Source organism: Lactuca serriola, chromosome 4 (genome assembly GCF_051521515.1).
Source record: "Lactuca serriola cultivar US96UC23 chromosome 4, Lser_US96UC23_V15, whole genome shotgun sequence".
Taxonomy (NCBI): Eukaryota; Viridiplantae; Streptophyta; class Magnoliopsida; order Asterales; family Asteraceae; genus Lactuca; species Lactuca serriola.
The window spans coordinates 190,839,594-190,846,605 of NC_136411.1; positions in this window are offsets into that span (position 1 = coordinate 190,839,594).

Genomic DNA, 7,012 nt, shown 5'->3' on the forward strand with positions numbered 1-7,012 from the left:
TATATATATATTCTGAAAAATCTCGTGCCACGTCGTGGTTTTAGCAAATTCTGTACCGGGCAAGGACTCCTTCTTTACGTAATCTTGTCTTCTAGAATATTCATGCCACGTCGTGGTTAACTCTGCCACATCCTGGTTTTAGCGAATTCCATAGCTTTCTTTATCTTTTGCACTCAAAACCTCCAGTGTTCCATGAATTGTCAAATCTGGTCCCTTTCTTCGAAAATACTTATAATTGGCTGCAAGTAACAATTTAAACTCATAAGTATGATTATTGTATGCAAATAACCAATATATATATATATATATATATATATATATATATATATATATATATATATATACACTTAAATATTGCCTAAAAATATGTATAAATATGGCAATATCAAAATACCCCACACTTAGGCTTTGCTTGCCCTCAAGCAAATTTAAACTTAAACTCAAACTTTCATCACTAGCATTTCATAGGAACAATCCAATTCTAGCTCAACCATTATGCCAAAACCGCAACGCGTGCATTTATGTCTAAAATTTTCCTGACCCCCCCCCCCCCCCAATATTCCAAATACTTTCTATCCTCGTAAACATTCACCCACTTATCCCGAACAATGCTCATTTTATGCATCCGTCCGAATCCATCCGCAGAAAACTTCCTAACCTCAAGGTGTTTTTGGTTGAGCAACCCAAGCATACATAATCTTGAAATTACAATTTATGATACCACAATGGAACTCTTTTGCATCTTCACTTCTTTGACAATTTGATCTTTGATTTTCGGGTATCTTCAAATTTTGAATCTTTAGAATTTTGATTTTCATACTTTGACTTTGATGCTCCAAAAATTCTTCAAACTCTTTCTCGTAATTTCTCTTTTTTTTTTTTAATATAACTCACTTATATCTTTTTTTTCTTTTTCAAGACCCTGCATGCTTAAGTAGGGGCACTCAACTTCAACCTTTATTAGCTAAGGAATAAAATCTTCCTAGGTATATTTCTAGTACACGATGCTAAACATCTTGCATCCTTCGGGCTAAGCAAGGTCGTGTTTTTGTCCCATTATTTCACTGGAATAAGGAAGCCACAAATACACTAGAACGTATATAGGCTCAATTAAATATTTGGGCTCTTATCGGATCATCCCACATAACACTAACATCTACAACTCAAATTACTATTACTAGATTTAATTATTAAAAATTTAAAATTTCCAAATTTTCTACTAATTTACTTTTTCTACCCCCTACCCCACAATTGTTTCATACAATGCCCTTATTGTATGCATAAAATAAAGAAAAATTAAGAAAAAGGGAGAAAAAGGAACGGACTCCCTTGGGATAGTGGTGTGAGCATCTCCAAAAGCGTGGCAAACGTGCATCTCGAAAATGGACCTCTCCAAAATATGAACTTGGGGTTGAAATTATATGTAAGAAGAAACGAGGCAAAATAGTCTTCATAATGATCCCAAGAAGAAACAGTACAAGCCTCAAGGTAAAACACGCTAAGGATCGTCAAAACGAATAGAAAATCATAAACCACGTCGTGGTGCAGAATACCATGTCGTGACTTTTGATAAAAACGCGAACAACATGCATCACATTTAGCATGCCACGACATGGTAAAATAAGGCCACGACGTGCAAACTGGACGACAGAAAAAAAATTCCTCATTACTGTATTCATCCTAGCAGCTTGACCAGTGTCGTAATGGGTTAAGACTCTTCTTTGTAAAGATACTTTCCCACTTTAACCTCTCTCCCTTTAATGTACCCCACACTTATCTTTAATTGTGGGTTTCCACTCATGAATTTAGACTTTAGACGAACCTTGTCTTGACTAGAAAAACATGACTCTTGACTCAGCCTTACTTGCTTCTGAAAATTCCAATGCTAATCTGAAAAAGGAACAACCCAAAAGAAATAAAAGAGTAACATAATAGTTTAACAAAGTCTTACATCAACAAACCAAATTCAAACATAAAATAACACTACTTAAAATAAAACAAAAAAAACTAAATAGAGAAGAAATCAATCATCATCCCATCGTCCCTGCACTCCACTCGGTCCTTCCCCATCGTTCCGCAGATTCCAAAGCTCCTCCCATGTTGGATAATAAGGATAATGAGGTGGCATAGATGGTGGTAGGGTCACACCCAAATGTGAATAAATACCCTCGGTAAGCTGGGTATGATAAATAGCATTTCCCTGGAGGTTATCCAAATAAATCCCCACCTGACTCTAAAAAGGGTCGGTGGGTACTCCTTGTACATGCTGTGGAGCAGCACGCTCTCTTTCCATCTCTCCTCGAGCTTGAATATTTCTACGCTGAGGTATGGCTGGTGGTTGTTGCTATGGTTGCGCCTGCTCATCTACTGGTGGTATAACAAATCCGCCCCCAACATTGACCACGACCCGCATAAGCCCTATAACTTGACGTGACAATTCAATGTCGGGAAAACGTGTCAAATTCCTCACAAACTCTGGAGACAAAATACCATATGAATAAGCAAGACGAGTGACCAAATGTCCTCCTGTGATTAGACTCCCTTGCCGAGAACTAACAGCTTTCCTACTCATGAACCTTGCAAGCATGTATGGCAAGTCACAACAACCGACAAGAATTGACACTTTGGAGGGTTGGAGCTTAAAAGAAGAAGATTCTAGCCAAAAACTCAACCTCACGTCATGAGGCATCACTTCTCATGACGTGAGCCCCAAGATTCTAGAAGATTGACATTCAGAAGTCAAAGTTTGTGTTCAATACGGATTACAATCAAGCTCACGACATGAGATGCTATATCTCACGACGTGAGAAGCATAGTTACAAAAAAGTATATATATATGTATATATATATATATATATATATATATATATATATATATATATATATATATATATTCCTTTGCATTTACAAATGGAGGAGACTTAGTGGGTTTAGAGAGAAAATTTTGGAGGAAATTTAACCAAAGAAACGAAGTTGAAAGCATTCAAGGAAAGACAGTTGATTATCTCTACCTAGCATGTTAATATTTGATGCTTTTATGCTTGAATTTAGGTTCTGTGTAGCTTAGTGAACATTAAATTACATGAACTTGTTACCTAGTAGTTTAGTGACTGATGTGCACGGAAGTACCCACTAATTTTAATATTTATAACCTAACAAACTTAGACTAACTATGCACTTATAGGCAGTGTACCTAGTCAGATTACAGTATAGCATATGTAAGTCGGGTGTCGATCACTGGCAACGGTGTTATTAATTAATATATTCACTACTAAATTAATCTAATTATTAACAAGCTAAAAGGGTTTTTATGTAATTTTGCAAGTTTAGATGAACTTAATTCTTTAACAAAAACTAAATCAATAAACAAAATACTTCTGTTAGTTCGAATCCGCTTTCACTCGATGGTTATACATTAGTCAAGACTATTACCGTTGGTTACCAATTAAAGAAGTATTAGTAGTTTAGTTCTAAACCTACTAATTATTAATTAATTCATGTAAATCTATGTATGGTCACACAATAGTTAACACAGAATCAATTATTAAACAAGATTGGAGCTATGAAGATTGATTAGTCAAAATACAATTACGGTCATAATATGAGTTCTCTAACACAGCTTAATTCAATGATTCAATTACTTATCTAAGATTAGTTTGATCTTAGCTCTAATAAACTAGTGTTCACTTTGTTATTAGGTATTCATATTCATGCAAATTTGTGTTCACTACCTACACATAACAAGAATTTAAAGCAATCAAATCATTAACTAAGCATGCTAGGTAAAATCAATCAACACAAGCATATAACCAAAAAATAAAGTTAAATCTACTGCATTAAAACCATGAGTTCTAGCTTCATCTAGCTAACAGAAGCTGCTAGATTTAGCTGGACATATTAACAGCTAAACAAACGAATACTATAATCCAAAACATGTTAAAGTGTACCGGACTATAAACCAATTTATGAACTCTTTCTTCCTTGGTGCTAGAACCAGCTTCCAGATCTTCTTCTCTTCTGAATTTCATCTCCAGGAACCCCTCTAAGCCACCAAAAAGTCCCCTAATCGTAATGACCAAGAGTATATATATATTCTGAAAAATCTCGTGCCACGTCGTGGTTATCTATACCACGTCGTGGTTTTAGCAAATTCTGTACCGGGCAAGGACTCCTTGTTTACGTAATCTTGTCTTCTAGAATATTCATGCCACATCGTGGTTAACTCTGCCACATCCTGGTTTTAGCGAATTCCATGGCTTTCTTTATCTTTTGCACTCCAAACCTCCTATGTTCCATGAATTGTCAAATCTGGTCGCTTTCTTCGAAAATACTTTTAATTGTTCTGCAAGTAACAATTTAAACTCATAAGTATCATTATTCTATGCGAATAACCAATATATATATATATATATATACACTTAAATATTGCCTAAAAATATGTATAAATATGGCAATATCAAAATACCCCACACTTAGGCTTTGCTTGCCCTCAAGCAAATTTAAACTTAAACTCAAACTTTCATCACTAGCATTTCATAGGAACAATCCAATTCTAGCTCAACCATTATGCCAAAACCGCAACGCGTGCATTTATTCCAAATACTTTCTATCCTCGTAAACATTCACCCACTTGTCCCGAACAATGCTCATTTTATGCATCCCTCCGAATCCATCCGCAGAAAACTTCCTAACCTCAAGGTGTTTTTGGTTGAGCAACCCAAGCATACATAATCTAGAAATTACAATTTATGATACCACAATGGAACTCTTTTGCATCTTCACTTCTTTGACAATTTGATCTTTGATTTTCGGGTATCTTCAAATTTTGAATCTTCAAAATTTTGATTTTCATACTTTGACTTTGATGCTCCAAAAATTCTTCAAACTCTTTCTCGTAATTTCTCTTTTTTTTTTCATATAACTCACTTATATCTTTTTTTTTCTTTCAAGACCCTGCATGCTTAAGTAGGGGCGCTCAACTTCAACCTTTACTAGCTAAGGAATAAAATCTTCCTGGGTATATTTCTAGTACACGATGCTAAACATCTTGCATCCTTCGTGCTAAGCAAGGTCGTGTTTTTGTCCCATGATTTCACTGGAATAAGGAAGCCACAAATACACTAGAACGTATATAGGCTCAACTAAATATTTGGGCTCTTATCGGATCATCCCACATAACACTAACATCTACAGTTCAAATTACTATTACTAGATTTAATTATTAAAAATTTAAAATTTCCAAATTTTCTAGTAATTTACTTTTTCTACCCCCTACCCCACAATTGTTTCATACAATTCCCTCATTGTATGCATAAAATAAAGCAAAATTAAGAAAAAGGGAGAAAAAGGAACAGACTCCCCTGGGATAGTGGTGTGAGCATCTCCAAAAGCGTGGCAAACGTGCATCTCAAAAATGGACCTCTCCAAAATATGAACTTGGGGTTGAAATTATATGTAAGAAGAAACGAGGCAAAATAGTCTTCATAATGATCCCAAGAAGAAAAAGTACAAGCCTCAAGGTAAAACACGCTAAGGATCGTCAAAACGAATAGAAAATCATAAACCACGTTGTGGTGCAGAATACCATGTCGTGACTTTTGATAAAAACGCGAACAACATGCATCACATTTAGCACGCCACGACATTGTAAAATAAGGCCACGTCGTGGAAACTGGACGACAGAAAAAAAATTCCTCATTACTGTATTCATCCTAGCAGCTTGACCAGTGTCGTAATGGGTTAAGACTCTTCTATGTAAAGATACTTTCCTACTTTAACCTCTCTCCCTTCAATGTACCCCACACTTATCTTTAATTGTGGGTTTCCACTCATGACTTTAGACTTTAGCCGAACCTTGTCTTGACTAGAAAAACACGACTCTTGACTCAGCCTTACTTGCTTATGAAAATTCCAATGCTAATCTGAAAAAGGAACAACCCAAAAGAAATAAAAGAGTAACATAATAGTTTAACAAAGTCTTACATCAACAAACCAAATTCAAACATAAAATAACACTACTTAAAATCAAACAAAAAAACTAAATAGAGTAGAAATCAATCATCATCCCATCGTCCCTGCACTCCACTCGGTCCTTCCCCATCGTTCCGCGGATTCCAAAGCTCCTCCCATGTTGGATAATAAGGATAATGAGGTGGCATAGATGGTGGTCGGGTCACACCCAAATGTGAATAAATACCCTCGGTAAGCTGGGTATGATAAATAGCATTTCCCCGGAGGTTATCCAAATAAATCTTCACCCGAATCTAAAAAGGGCCGGTGGGTACTCCTTGTACATGCTGTGGAGCAGCACGCTCTCTTTCCATCTCTCCTCGAGCTTGAACATTTCTACGCTGAGGTATGGGTGGTGGTTGTTGCTATGGTTGCGCCTCCTCATCTACTGGTGGTATAACAAACCCGCCCCCAGCATTGACCACGACCCGCATAAGCCCTATAACTTGACGCGACAATTCATTGTCGGGAAAACGTGTCAAATTCCACACAAAATCTGGAGACAAAATACCATATGAACGAGCAAGACGGGTGACCAAATGTCCTCCTGTGATTAGACTCCCTTGCCGAGAACTAACAGCTTTCCTACTCATGAACTTTGCAAGCATGTATGGCAAGTCACAACAAACTCCCAGAGTAATAATACTCCATAAAAAGAACATATTATGAATTGAAACCTTGTCACCATTATGCTTGTGATTAATGGAAAAGGTGATAAGGCGATGCAGGAAACGGTATACGGGGCTCCGAATTTGCGACTCACTAGAATCACGAGCATTGTACTATTTCATTATAAATCCCGAACACAACCAAGTAAGAAGGGTACAAAGAACGGAGATTGGGTTTCTATTTCAGTATAAAGTCCCATTTGCCAAGCAAACTCTTGAAGGCTGCACTCCCGATAAACTCCGCCTAAACGGAAAACTAGTGCCCTGTTGTAATCAAAATCTACAGTCCTTTCCTCAAAACCAACCGTAGCAAACAACTCTACGGACAATTCCCG